Raw genomic sequence first — 15,031 nt, forward strand, 5'->3', positions numbered from 1 at the left:
AAGGGACTCTAGTTACTATTGTATGTTTGAGTAAATCATTAGTGGGTATGCTCTGGCGCATATCTGCAGCTGTGTTCTTCAGCAACTGTTCTTGGTATGGAAAAAATCCCCAGCATATCTTAAAAAAACTGCTTTGCATTTCAAGCTAGGAAATCTCTCGACGTTCCATCTGACTTATGGATTGTGAAAAGCTACTGTAGTGAAAAACAAATCGTTGGATACATATCACATCGAAGCTTTATATGATATATCACTCAGCATGGAGCCTGGTTTGATTTACTTTGCACCCAAGCGAAAGAAACTGAAACGAAAATAGTGCTTATCCATTCCTTGTATTCCCTGCAATATTCTGCCATCCTTTGGAAGGTAAAGCATGTCATGAAGTCACTGTAGGTTTGCATTCAGTAACTGATAAAGCCTCGCTGTGTAGGTAGATGGTACATGGCACCACAGACAGAACTAAATGTCTCATTTCTTAGTTCATACTCAATTCAGAGATCTTCCCGTCTTGCAGAAGAGACCAGGGAGCTAAGTGGGAGAATAGCCCCTCCCTATGCCCTAACTCCTGCTCTGGTCTGGAGACACCAAGGACCTGCTGTGATTCAGTTTGGAGTGTAACAAGGACTACAGTACTAGGTAAATTACTCACTGTCTGACATCTGGGAGCTGTCGTGGTTCCCATGGTAAAATGGGTAACATGGTAAAATGTTAAGAGAATATTTAAAATTCCGCAAATGAATGTTTTCATACAGTATATCTGGCTGAATTCCTGGCCTGTATTATTTTCCTGGGTTGGATACCTCCACCTCCAGCAGATATTCAGTCCTTAAAAGGGGCTTTATTTTATTTTATTTATTCTTCTGCTACCCATTATTCTAAAGAGATGTAATGGATCAGCCCAGATATGTTTCATGTTGTGAGAAGAGGGAAGGAAATGGCTTGAAAACCACCTACTGTTCATCCCTGACCTGATATCTGTGGAGATGAAAACTTACTCCCCAGCATTTTTACCCTGTGATTTGGATTCCACGGGGCAACAATCAGCTTCAAAAATCTCATCATGACACTGTTTTCAAAGTCAAATAAGGAGTGTCAATGAGAACACATCAGCCCCCAAAAGTGGCTCCCCTCCAGCTTCATAACCCCAATTTATTTCTGACATTGCACCATAAGACTGAAATGATTAATCTATAATAGATTATCTCACAAATCTGCTACAGAAGAACAGAGGATGTGATTTGCTCAGGATTTGGCACACTGGCAATGACATGTCACGGCGAAGGGTTTAATGAATATTGTACCACAGAAAAACAAAATGGGGAGAAGCCTGGACTACTGAAGAGGGACTTTCACATGTTGTGAGGGAACCCACCTTCCAACAGTCATATTAACCACCGACCACTTGACTTACCAGTAATATTTGAGCCAATATTTTCCATCAGGTTTCCAGAAAGATTTCCCCAAGCTTCAATGTTCAACACAACCTGCCTTGAGCTTGCATTTCAGAAGTGCTAAGTACCTATAAAATAGAAATAGAGGTGTTTACCCCACCTTTGTGGTTGCCCGGTGGGGTCACAGGATGTGTGTTACAGAAGCGCAAAGCGTAGTTACTTGTGAGGAGTGTTGAATGCCTGGGGGAAACACAAACAGCTGGATGGCTACACCCTGTACTTGTGCTACTGAGAGCTCGCCTTCATCTTGGAGAGTAAAGGATGTTTGTGTGGAACCGGCTGCATAATTTACTTTACAGAGAAAATGGCAGGGGGGTTGGAACTAAATGATCTTAAGGTCCTTTCCAGCCCTAACTATTCTATGATTTACCATGGATAAATTTCAGCCTATGGAATCCAGTTAAAAAGGGCAAGCAGATTTTTTTCGGGGACACGAGTACCTCTTACACCAAACTCAGAAGCCAAAAGTATCAAATCAAAACCAGAGTAATGTCTAAGTTGACAGGCAGCTTTTTCTGGTGACACTGAAAACATGTTTGCCAGTTAAAAGAAGTTGTTACTGCCCTTTTCTCTCAATTTAAAAATTGCTTAGGAACACTAGAAACTTGAGAAAAAATTCTCTCTCGCCTGTCTGACCTTGGCCAAATGCTGAAGAGCAATCCTGAGGGTGGGACGCTGCAAATGGAAGGCAGAGTAAAGCCTGGTTGGACTGCTACTGCCTTTCAATGACACCTTCCTGCAGCTAAATCTACAACTGTCTTTTTTGCAGTATCTATTTACTAAGTAGCCTGAGATAAATATGGTGCTCTAACCTCTATTTCCACTATCTGCAGGGAAATTTACCTGCCAGTCCAGCCTGTCCTTCCTGGCATCAGAAGCTGAACAAAGTTCTCCTTGTAGTAACAGAGTCTATTAGTCTGCAATGCCCCTTCCCTTGACCTGTTGGGACTTCTCTATTGCTGGTGCTTCTGTCAGTCCTTGGCCTTCTGCGTGGGGTTGGTGAAGGTCTCAGTCTCCAGACACTTAGGCCAGAACCAAGACCATTAATTCATTTTGCGTGCACCATCAAGCAGTAGTTGTCTTTAAATTGGTGACCCAAGGCAAAGGCGCAGGTCAATGGTATCTCTCATGGAAGCAGAGGAGGATGGCAGCAGTCTGTAAAACAAAACCCCACAGATGGGCAGCATGTTAGGAGGTGTCTGAAATGGCTCTGCGGTCAGGGAACTGCCCCATAAGCCAGCACTGCTGATGGACAGCTGTGACAGATAACACTAAGACACCTGGATGCTGGTATCTCCACAGCCTACCAAAAGGAGAGGTTAATAATTTCATATTAGCTGGGTTTTGGGGTGTCATATAAACATCAGGAAAACCCAAACCCACACAAGTGGGCACAAAAAGCCAGCACGCAGACCCTGGTCCCAGTTGGCCTGAGAGCCTGTGTCCTGCTCTACCACTGCCACTTCAGGCTCAGGGATGCAGCCAAGTGGCAGCACTGGTCACCCTCTGCAAGCCTGGGCCTGCGAGTCCAGAACTTCAGGGGTCTTGGCAGCAAGGTATAAAAGGTAAAGAAGGACAGTCTATTTTCCAAACAGGCAGTCTGTCCGGATCTTTCCAGAGTTCATGTGAGGGGGTTTTTTGTGAAAGCCAGTAATCATAGGAATAAAGTAGTTGGATGAACCATATTTTACCACCATGAACTCCCCTTGCCTGTAGATTTCTAAAGGTAAGAACCAGAGATGCTGAGATGGCTGCACTTCATACAAAACAAACACTGTAACAGCAATAACAGGAGGTAGCTGTAACAAACCTGTCAAAGCTCATAAACAAACACTCATCCACTAATTATTAATCCAATTCCAATCTTCAGTTACTCAAAATGAGCTGGTTTTAGTTTAAGAAAAAAAGGATATTTATTAGCCTAAAGCGGTGTTAAAACATTGTCCAAAAGCAATGCATTGGTTTACTGTGGAACAATCCATCTGTTATTATAAGAAAAGTAGGACAGGAAAAATAAACCTTACCCCATGAAATCAGCCATACGAGAAAAGAACCATTCTAAAACCAACCCCCCAAGCCCAACCTGAGTGCTGAAGGAAGCAGATGAGCGTTAATGAGCAGGAGTCCAGCCTTCACAGTATTCCTGCTGCAAAGCAGCAGAATTACACAATGGATGGGCATGAAAGAAATTACAGATTTGCTACAGAGATCTGCTGCTTAGTGCCTAAAAATTTAGTTGAAGGGGCCTCGCAATCTGCGTATGGAAATGAGTTAACAGCAGAAGCGCTTCTGACCTGTGTGAAGATTTTTAGCATCATCTCAACTCTTGCAGAAATTAAAACCTTTCCAAGTTAATAATTTTAGACTCTTGCATTTTAGTTATATTTTTAATCAAAACTTTATGTATTTCTGCTTTGTCAAATGACTGGACAAAGCAGTGTTAAAAATTCACCTGCACTAATTACTAGCTGTGCAGCATAAAAACCTCTGAATAAATGTCAGTCTAGGAGATAAGCTCTTATCTTAATCTAATGACTCCACAGACTTAATTTGTCAGGCCAGCCTAGTTGATGAAAAACAGGTTTCTATTCTCCAGTGTTAGCAGCCACATCTTTCCAAATCTTTGAAGTTGGATAGCAATACCATCAGTGTCATCCTGCAAAAATCTTGTGGCCAAGCCAATTTCATTCCTATTGTCCTGTTACACTAATTAAAGTTGTTTTACCCCCATTGGTCTGCAATAGGTGAAAATGAAGCCAATTTATTTTTAGATTTGTTACATTCTGAGATAATCATTCTTGCTTTTTTTCCCCCCTACTCTCTACAATGTGTTAATATTTGCAGTGCTCTTTCGGTATCAGAAAACCAGGCTTTTTAGCAGGCCTCTACAGACAGCACAGTGCTATCCCAGGACAATTCCTGCAGTGCAGACAAAGCACACAAGTGTGTGTGTGTTTATTTGTCTAGAGAAGAATAATTTGGAGCTCAGGTAACGAATTTGATCTTAAGAAATAATTTTAGGTTTTGGAAGTTCTTTCCTAAAGGAGCATTTGACATATTTAGAGCTAAATGCACCAAACGTTCATATTGTTTGGAGAAAGTGGATTAAGAAATAGACAAAAAGAAACTGGCTGCAGTCAGCGTTTCCAGTCCCCCAGTCTGCAGCTAGCCCTTCTGACGGGAACCTAGCAGGCCTGTTCAGCACACTGCCCCCTTTCAAAGGATGCCATTCTTTATCCCAATTCCACTACTTAAAACAGGGATATGCTTGGGTTTGAGGAGTTACTTGGGAGGTGAACTCTATTCTGATGATACCTAGCAAGATTAAAAGGTAAAGAAACTTGAGGAAAATAACAGGGTTAAGGTGTGAACTACTGAGGCAAATCAGAGAGGCCAGGGGTCAGTCCTGCCTGCTGCTTTAGACTCTGTTGACATTAGCATTATTAACTTTATTGACATTAAATATATCGAGCATCTTCTAACATCCTGGCTCACACATCACTGCTTATAGCACCTTCCCTGTCAGTTGAGGTCCGTAGTATGTTTTCCTTCCTTCTTTACCCACAGCTACCCAAAGGAGCCGAGTTTGCAGAGCAGTGTCATGTAAAGTGCTTGTGGTTCCAAAAGCAAGCTGGAAGGACAGGGCTGCTGGATAAATTAGAGGCAGGTTTACACAGACATTTGAGCACCTCTGAATGCAGATCAGTGCCTACTTCAGATTTTTAAAGCTTCCAGGCTCCTTGTTGCCACTGGGAGTTGGGAACACATGGGCTTTTGAAAATCCCAGATCCTGAAACATATTTAAGCACTGCAAGCTTGAGGCCTCATCTTACCAAAGCTGAAATTATATCCATTGAGTTCATCATGGAAGTGATGGTCCACTCCTGAACATGCCAAATTCATTTATGTTAGGGCTATGGCTTGGAATGGCTTTTTTTTTTTTGTAAGAATTAATGGATCCTCATTTCTCCTGCTCTGAGTCAGAGTTTAAATCTACAGTCCATTCCCAACACAGCTGAAACAGAAAATGAACACACTGAAGTGAAATTTTCGAAGTGACATTTGAATCCCCTCTCTCAGATGAAATCCCACCTATTGATCCAGTCAATGACTACAGTCTCCATGGGTCCATCCTGCAAAGCCTCCTTGACTGGCTTATTACTGCAATTCTTCAGGTGCGCTGTGACCGCCTTTCAATAGAGGACGGGTGCCAGGTAATCGAGTGGAAAAATGAAAACTCCCAGAGATTAAATCCTAGTCCTGATGAAAGCTATGGCAAAATTCCCATGGAAATCAGTGGCTACATGTATCTTCGGACATTATCTCAAGTCTGAATTGCCATTTGAATACTGACTTCCTCAGAGGAAGACAAAGAATTTGCCCGAGCAGCCAGGGATCAGGCTAGGAAAGCTAAAGCCTTGACAGAATTAAATCTGTCCACGGATGTCAAGGACAACAAGAAAGGTATGTCAGCGATGAAAGGAAGACTAGGGAAAATGTGGTCCCTCTCTGGAAGGAAACGGGAGAGTTGGATACCCCAGGACATGGAGAAGGCTGGGGTACTCAATGACTTTTTTGCCTCAGCCTTCACCTGCCCGTGCTCCAGCCACACTGCCCAAGTCACAGAAGGCAAAGGCAGGGCTGGGAGAATGAAGAACTACCTGCTGCAGGAGCAGATCAGGTTTGAGATCATCTAAGGAACTGAAGGAGCACAAAACCCTGGGACCTGATGAGATGCACCTGCAGGTCCTGAGGGAACTGTTGGATGAAGTGGCTAAGCCACTGTCCATCACATTTGAGAAGCTGTGGCAGTTTGGTCAAGTTCCCACTGACTGGAAAAGGGGAAACATAACCCCCATTTTTAAAAAGGGAAAAAAGGAAGACATTAGGAAGGGGTTCTTTACTGTAGGTGTGGTGAGACACTGGCACAGGGTGCCCAGAGAAGCTGTGGCTGCCCCATCCCTGGCAGTGTTCAAGGCCAGGTTGGACACAGGGGCTTGGAGCAACCTGCTCTAGTGGAAGGTGTCCCTGCCCGTGGCAGGGGGTTGGAACTGGATGAGCTTTAAGGTCCCTTCCATTGCAAACCATTCTAGGATTCTATGGTTCTATGATTCACACAGTGGGTTTGACTTGGAATAAACTAATTTATTGCCCTTTCCTCAGTAGCTTCAATACTGAAGGGACTAGCTCACATAGGAGCCATTCCCGTAAGAGTGGTGTAGTGGGATCAAGCTGGCTTGGGTCTGACTGTCCATGCTCTGGGAGACTTTGTGGTTTCATGGCTCCCTTTGCTCCTTCCTTGTCTTCCACCACTTGCTCCTATCATCCCACTACAAAAAATTTACTTGCTCTGGTCTGAAAGGAGCCCTGCTAATTCCAAACTGCTGCCTACAACAACAACTTGGGGTGCTGAGGAAAACTGAATCCTTGTGGAAGAACAAAACTGTGTCCTTTGTGGAAAAATGTTGTGACTCTTGACTGGAGGGCTGTGGATCCAGACGAATTTTCCTAGCAAAGGGGAACAACTTTAATCTAAATATAAAAAGGAGTCTGTCACGGTGTGGGGTTAGCTGTCAGGCTCGAGACTGGTCTTGATGAAGTATAGTGCCAATAATGAGCTAAAGCCCACGGTGAGGCTGCAACAAGCTGGCTTGGCTAAGTGAAGTCCAAACGCCTGGCACCACTGCTGGAGGCAGGACAAGCATAGTTGAAAGGAGCAGGATTTCTATCTTGATTTGCAAATAGAGTATCACAGTTCATATGCCTTGTGTGCGGGCGTGTGGCAGTGTGTGCTAATGCACATGCCTTGCCTTGGCTTTAAATGGTCTCTGACTATAAAAGTTAATAGCTTTGATGCAGCATTCCTAAAAGGAAGCGTTTGTCAATTTTGCTATAAGTGTTTGAGCGCAACAGTCTTAATTCAATGTGTCAGATAAGAGAAAATCATGTTGGCTTATATTTATGATTTATCGCTTCTATCTTAGCACTAGAGATATTTGGAGAGCAAACTAACTCTTTAGTCTGCGTTTTGCTTTGCTTTGTTTTTTTATCCATCTAAGCCTTGCCAGGCAAATCTGTAACACTTATATACCAGTGTCAAATCTGCTGGGGAATGGGTGGGGAGATACATCTGGAATGCACTGAGGTGGTATTTTTGGTAAGTCACAGCTTATGTGACTTACTGGGAGGGCAGAGATTTGAAGATTGGCAAGATGTGTAGACAAGTTCACGATGGATAGCTGAGGTCCATGCTACTGCATAGGTCAAGGACTACACTACCACATCCAGGGGAGCACTGATGCCTGCTGTCTTCTCATGTGGTCCTTGGGCGTATTTGGGATTCTTGAGCTGAGATTGGAAAAAGGATGCGCCTGGACCCTCAAGTGACTAAGAGAACTACAGAAAAGCAAAGAAACTTGTAGTGAATCAAGAGAAGGCCAGGATGCAAGCTATCTGTTCCAAGGTAAAAGGGACCAGATCACCTCAGGAATTTGCATGCTTAGCATCTTTGTTCAGGATCCTGCTCAAAATGCCTTTGGTGATGATACAAGTGAGGAGGTGTCTCTTAAACCTACAGGTTGGTTACCAACTCTCCAGTAGTACCGAAACAAACAGAAGAATTGGATGTAGTGTCTTGGTAATTCTACCATCTGGTCATGACCACTTTTCAAGATTATTACATGCATGGAACCAAAGTGGGTAGAAAACATGGTGATTCAGAATGGCTGCTGAAATGCTTCTGTTAGGCTCTTGCTTTTATAGTAGTGCTGTACAACAGAGAATGAACAGTGGAGATAACATTGGCTTCCCCCATGTGGGATGCTCCCTCCTCTTTCAGCCTTGGTAAGTGCACAGCAAAGATTTTGCACTTCTGTTTCAAAGGGAACCTCCACCCACTCACAAGTACCAATAACTATTTCCTCTTGTCTTCACAAACTGTTATGGGCTCAAACACTTTCCTTGCACCCTTTGGGAGAACAAGCACATAACACAGGGAGCAGTAAAGCTACGCTGATTCTTGGGACTAACAGTAAAGGTACCCAGTTAAAGGACTTAGCAGGGGGCCTCAGATTTGCTTGCAGAGTCCTGTGTGTCTTTTCTCATGACCAAAGGGATTGTGAGAAATTGTGGGTTTCAATTCATTTCTTTTTTGCATATGGGAAAGAGGATGGCTTTATGCAATGGCTGTTTAAAAATACTTCAAAAGGACTTGAATCAGTCCATGGCTGCACTATATACAAATTAAAATAATTGATTTTTGGCAGCCTTTTAGGAGATCTATAAATTAAAGGGATCACATTTCTGATACATTTTGGGGGACTTTATTTTATGTTGACTTTCAGAGCGCCCTCCCTCCCAGAGCTGGAAGTCGGCCACGAGAGAGCCTCTCGCTTTCACTTGGTCTGTCCTCCTGCCACAGGAGTCATGGGGTCTCCTTCAGGAGTGCCTGTGGCCACAGTGGGTCCTGGACCCATGCCAGCTCTGCACCCTTCCCTTTCCCTTCTGCTTTGAGGACTTTACATCGAGAAATAGAAACTGCCCCAAACCCAGCCAGAATCACCTCTCTGGGGAGTTAGTTTCTCTCCTTTTTTCTCCATCAGTAGAAACCGATACCCTCACCCAGTCTGCGTTGCACCTGGGCTGTCCCCATTCTGTGCACTGATGGCAATGGGTTCAGCTCTGTCTGTGGTGACCTAAAAATAGCACTCAATTAACATTGCATTTCAAGAATTGGAAAATTTCCCAGAAGTCCATTCTTTTTTCTTTCTCTGTTTCATTACATTTTACAGTAATAATACACAAGCCTGTAGAAAACATGATGGGTAATGAAAAAATGTAATTAATATAAGCAGTGTAAAGCATTCTTTTTTCCCTCTGTTGTCCTTGCAGAAAATTACTGCTTTAAACTGAGCAGGATGTGAAAATGCATAAAGCAAACAGTAATATGCTGTGGTTTGTAAATATCTTATGCAAAATAGTTAAGTCAACTGTTGTTTATTTTTCTTACTTTGTGTCACAAGCTCTTACTTTCTTTTGTTCATTACTTTTTTCCATTTGTTCTCTTTTGGGGGATTGCTCTCTTTCATCTTAAGGAAGCCACTGGCTTAACTGTATTTTTTTCTGCTACAGCTATTTCAATCAAACATACAGGACAGGGCTATTCCATTTCTTCTTACCATGTCCTCCTGTTTGCTGGCTCTGAAATGCAATATATACTGCAAAAGCGCAGTGAGCCAGGACCTCACTATGCTGTGGATCTGCTCTCACTGGTTTGGCCTTAAAAAAAGAGAAAAGCAACCTTTTATCCTACAAACAAACAAGTAATTATCCCAAATCCTGCAACAGCTTTATGACAAACTGTACCATTCCTGACTATTACTGTAGGATTCTGCAGTGTTTATAAGGCTGCCTGGTTGCAGTTCTGGAATGGGCTGTGAGCAATACACAGTCACCATTAACTAGGATGGCACGGTATATGCCAGCTCTCCTTGGGATATTTCTCTCTGGCTATCTGTAGAATTTGTAATACCCAGCGATATCTGAAGGTCACAGCAGAGTTTCTGAGCTGAAATACAAAACAGCATTCCAAACACATCTTCTGTGGCCAGACAAGAAACTGCTTATGGTTTATTTTCCCTCCCCCCTCTCCACAGCTGACATCCAGCATTAGTTATTGTTTATTTTTGTCTTGTTCCTGGTTCTAAAGGTTTCCCTTGTGGCCCTGGTTAATGTGAACTTTCAGATACCACTCGGGGCTTCTCTGCCTCATCCCCTCTGATGTAGCTGGTTCCCCTGTGAAGGTAGGTTTCCCCAGCTGAAGATCTGTGCCTCTCTCCTGTGGCATTCTGTGCAGCCATTTGGAGTCCCAGATGTAGGAAATGAAATAATCCACGCTCATACAGTCATGAAAGTGCCCATCTGGCACACAGGAACATCACGCATTGGAAGCACACAAGCGTGAGCTCACTTTTGTTATGGCATTTCATAAACAGAGATGCGGCAAGCCAGCAAGTAAGGTCCTTTGGATAATAACAATCATTTCCACCACACGTTGTGTTTAAAAAATAGGGAAAGAAAAAAATCAAGACAAACTGTGAAGATCTGCTCTGAGGCTTCTGAGGAGAAATTTCTACTTACAAATGTTTTCTTCCCAGTGGCCTTCTGTACTTACACCTCTCTGGCTCTCTCCCATCTCTATGTAGATGTAAGACAATGGTGACAGTTGAAATGTAGCCAGTTAACTCTTGGATAGCTCTGAAAGCTCTTCTTCCTCACTGTGCAGTTAAAGAAAGGAAATATTAGATCACACTTATAAAAGTGAGTTCTATAAAAACAAATTGCATGTTACTGCTTTCTTATCACTACATAAAACTCACAGAAACAGTCTAATAAATGACCTCACCACTCAATTTTGAAGTATACAAATTAAAGACAGCAACAGATAAGCCAAGAGAGATTTATGTACAGTGTGTGAGCCTGTATGTGTGTGTTAGCATGCCTCTATGAGGATATACCCATACGCTGTTGACATTCAACCTCTGGAATTATAATTAGGGGAAAAGGCAGATGTGTAAATTCATCTTGCTGGGCAGCATATATATGTTGCGCTAGTCCCTGATTAATTCAGGACTTGAACACTATTTACTCCAAGACACAAGGTTTCTGTTGGGATATGTTGGCTAATAAAGGGCTGGAATATGAGGAAACAATGAACAGCCCAAAATGATGGACTAAGTTCAATACCAGTAAGTAAAAAGCAAGGTTATTTATATTATTTTAGCTTTGTAAAGTAATTGAAAAAAGACACCCTAGGCATTTTGTTGGATGTCATTGCATGCTGTAAAGAAATCTTGGGATGTATTAACCTTCTCAAAAACCCCACCATTAGAGCTTCTGAGAGTGCTGGATCTTCACTTGGATTGCTCCTCAAAGGGGTGAGATTTTTAAGGTCAGGAAAGAGCAGAGAGAGGTGTCAGGTCTCCTGAACCAATGCTGGCAAACCACGCCAGTTCCAAAATGGGGGCCTGGGCGGGCCATGGGCAGAGGCATGCCACTCCATGGTTTATGAACATTATAAATTATGGATAATAGTAAAAGAAAAGAGTCTCTGCATTTTACATGAGACATTTTTGTATTGTATTTGGCAAACAATATCTGGTCCAGTATATTTTAAATACTAAGTGCTAAGTTGGGAAAACAACGAGATGTTTGTAAATATGACAGACCATTACAATATACTGCTTCTCATTTGAAAAGTCATTTGTGCAAGAAATTATTATTGACCCGTAATATGTAAATGATTGAAATGCAGAAATTAATATTTGGGTCAACTCATGTATTTTTCAACCATGAAATGAAAAGCTCAGTACTCCCATTCCAATTCATACATGAAAGCATTACAGCACTCTTACTTGGCTATTGTATTAATTTATTATTGTCTTAGCTAATGACATACAGAGTTACATCTCTACTTCCAAATGAGGAAAAGGTGTTACAGTAACATTTCAGCCTGGGAATGTCCCTTGTTCTGGACCCTCCTTGTACTGGTGCCAATAAGCCAAATTCACAGCTGATGGAAGCAATAAACAGCACTGCTTGCATTAAGGAGGTTTTGGCCCTAACATACCTTAAATGTTGCACAGGGAGGACTGGCTCCTGCACTGCAGCTCCTCTGTTCCCCCTGGGCTTGATTCTCATCTCCTTCATGCGAGTTCTACACTTGCAGTGTGATGCTCCTTAGTTACTGCAATTAATCCAGAAATATAAATCAGCACAGGATCAGCACATTTACTGCAGTGAAGTAGTTGTCTTTCAGTCTCTTATTCTAAGGGGTTTTGGTTCTAGACCTACAATAAGGTTGGCTCTTGGGCTATTATCCAGTAGATTTCAATTCCACTAGCTACCAGGCTTAGCTGGATTGAGTCTGATTTAAGGTCAAACATCCAAATAATTCATTAGTATCCTATAAATTGTGTGCTCCATCTTCATGGCTTTTTATGCAAAAGTAAACAATGCCTCATTCTGTGTGCCACAGGGTATCATATCACTTGATGGGTCTATCTCCTTAAGAGATGCATAATTTAAATACAAATAAATGTATGAGTGAAACCCATGTTGAATGATACTCATGATAGACAAAATGAATGGAGATGGGCAAAACAATTTAGATAATACCCAAAAGCAAAGCATCAGAGCTAAATCAGGATTAACCCATGAAGCATGATGCGTTTCATGAAATGACTCTGGTATAGTCTAAAAACTACAGCGACTCAAATGACTTAAGCAGGGCAGTATTACATCAACGTTGCTCCAGTGCTCATACCTGTTATGTACAAATGGGGTCATGCCTGTGAGAATGGATGAGATTTATTTTTCTTTTTTAGTTGAAATGATATATTTGCATATATCTTATAGATAAAACATTTAAAAAAACCCCATTTTGTATAAAGCAATTTTATATTTTAGATACAATTTATTTTAAGCAGCTTTAAATGACAACAGACCCAGCTATACATGGCTTGCAAGATAAGGAAGTCCCAGCATCAGCACATGTTTGGGTGCTGAAGTAAAAATGTGGTACCCCAGCACTCTATAAAATTGTGATGGAGACGAAGCAGAGGCAGTGGTGGTATTCAGTGATACAACCACTGCCCTCATAGTGTGATTTAGAAACTGACCACACTGGCCAGCTGTATGGGAGGGGTGACATCCTCTTGGTCCTGCCCAATTAATCATCCTCTGGTTTTCTTCGCCGCTGGTGCAAAAGGCAGACCCAGATGACTAATTCTGGCAACCGAGGCCCCACTTGTCAACAAGACCTCCCCTTGATAGAGGCGTGATTCGGTTTTAATTTTCTTGTGGCCCATTCATTTATTTGAGGCTAATGGCTGCCATGAATCATAGTGTTAGGAGGGAGAAGCACGACTCGTGCTAGCAGCTTAAAAAAGATGGCATGTCTGCCAGGGATGGCAGGAGCAGAGAGGGTGCAGTTTCTTGATGCTTTGACCACAAGGGAAAAGAAGGATTGGCAGAGCCTCCCCCCAAAGCCCAGTGCCTTCCCCCTGCTCATTTGGAGGGCACCATCAGCAGAGAGCACAGCCAAGGTGTAAGCAGAAGAACACGCTATTTTGCAATGGGTTCACGTGGGAGTCTCAAACCAAGAAGGTGATGATTACTGTGACCCCAACCAAGCACAGCCTTTGTTGAACTTGACTGGTATGAGTAAGCTAATTGGCGTCATTGGGCCTGTATGTGTGCTTAAAAGTTATGGCTGTGTTAAAATGCTTTGGTGGGTCAGGGAATAATGGGTGTTTAGCACCTTGCAGGACACAGCCCTGGGAGCAAGCCTTGCCGTGACCTTCTGCAAAGCAGGGGGTGTGCTCTGAGGGCCTGATTTTGCTCAGCGTGTGGTTGCACTGCCCCATGCGCTCCACAGCCACATAATGCTGGGGATTGTCTAAATCATGAAACAACATGTTGTACCAGGGCAGCCAAAAACAACACTAACGTTAGCAGGAGCCAGGCCAGCTGACTCTATGAGGAGCTGCAGAGTTTCAAAATTAATCTTAAATTTACCTCTAACCCTGAAAACAAAACTAATTGCAGAATGTAAAGCTCCCTCAACATGTTAGGGAACTTGATGGGAATACCTCAGAAAAAAACCACAAACACTTTAGATAAAGCCCCCATTTTAATTGTATCAATTCTGCCAATTAATGATAATGGAAGAGCAGTCCAATTAGCTAAATAGCTAATAGTTTTATCAAGCAGGGGCTGGCAATTTAAAGCAAACAAATTCTTTCTAATTTTATCCCCCTGCACACCAAGATGTTTAAAGGATAATGGGGGATCCAATAAAGGATATTGCTCAAATAGAGCTACATTTAAATTGCCTAATGGCTTTAAGAGTTTTACCCCAATTAACAGAGAAGAAACATGAACATTCAGTGACTTCCAGCATAATATCTAAAAATCTTCATTAAAAATATAACATATTCTCCAACTAAGGGCAGAATGGAAAACATCTCTGACTTTTCCCTTAAAACCACTGATTTCTCCCAAAACAAAGGCTTCTCTGTAACAGCAAAAGTATCAAGATAAAAAGGACTCTCCTGTCTAAGCCCAGTATATAAATCATCTTCAAACTATAGTCATTAGGTTTAACGTAACTGTGGATTTGAATAAAGGAGATTGACCTATCTAAGATATTTAAGACCAAATCCTACTGTTAACTAAATCTGAAATAAGTTAAGGCTATTGAGGAGAATCAAAAGCCTTTTCAAAATCAATAGCCAGAACAAATTCCTCATGATCATAATTTTGAGGATAAAAAAATCCATTAAAGTGATGTCTTTGATTGCTATTAATGAAGCAATCTGGAATAAGTCCAGAGCGATCCATATGGATAATCGAATCTCTCATTTTCTCACATTTTACAGGGCTCACATTTGGGGCCTGATTCATATGACAGTGCTGGGCAAAAGGCTCCTCTCCTTTTGACACTGGGCTGCCCAGCCTGGGCAGTTGATGGCACAATGTCTCTAAAGGAAGCTAGAGGAGCAACGCGCTCGATGTTCAGA

The 15,031-nt window shown here is 42.3% G+C and overlaps 1 protein-coding gene across 2 annotated transcripts in view; it reads right to left on the minus strand.

Moving 5' to 3' along the window:
• Window positions 1-15,031, minus strand: part of LOC115611913 — a 505,339-nt gene that overhangs the window by 16,631 nt on the left and 473,677 nt on the right. The window contains exons 1-3 of one of the 2 annotated variants that reach the window (XM_030495579.1): window positions 9,629-10,017; window positions 2,295-2,606; window positions 1-1,519 (exon numbers count right to left, since the gene is read on the minus strand). The exon at window positions 1-1,519 is cut by the window's left edge and continues 4,002 nt beyond it. The gene's annotated coding sequence lies outside the window, so the exon portion shown is untranslated. Of the gene's footprint in view, window positions 1,520-2,294; window positions 2,607-9,453; window positions 10,018-10,623; window positions 10,727-12,078; window positions 12,196-15,031 lie in introns of those variants that run through there. The other variant, XM_030495581.1, reaches the window with a different exon arrangement.

The sequence above is a fragment of the Strigops habroptila genome, chromosome 8, assembly GCF_004027225.2.
Source record: "Strigops habroptila isolate Jane chromosome 8, bStrHab1.2.pri, whole genome shotgun sequence".
Classification (NCBI taxonomy): domain Eukaryota; kingdom Metazoa; phylum Chordata; class Aves; order Psittaciformes; family Psittacidae; genus Strigops; species Strigops habroptila.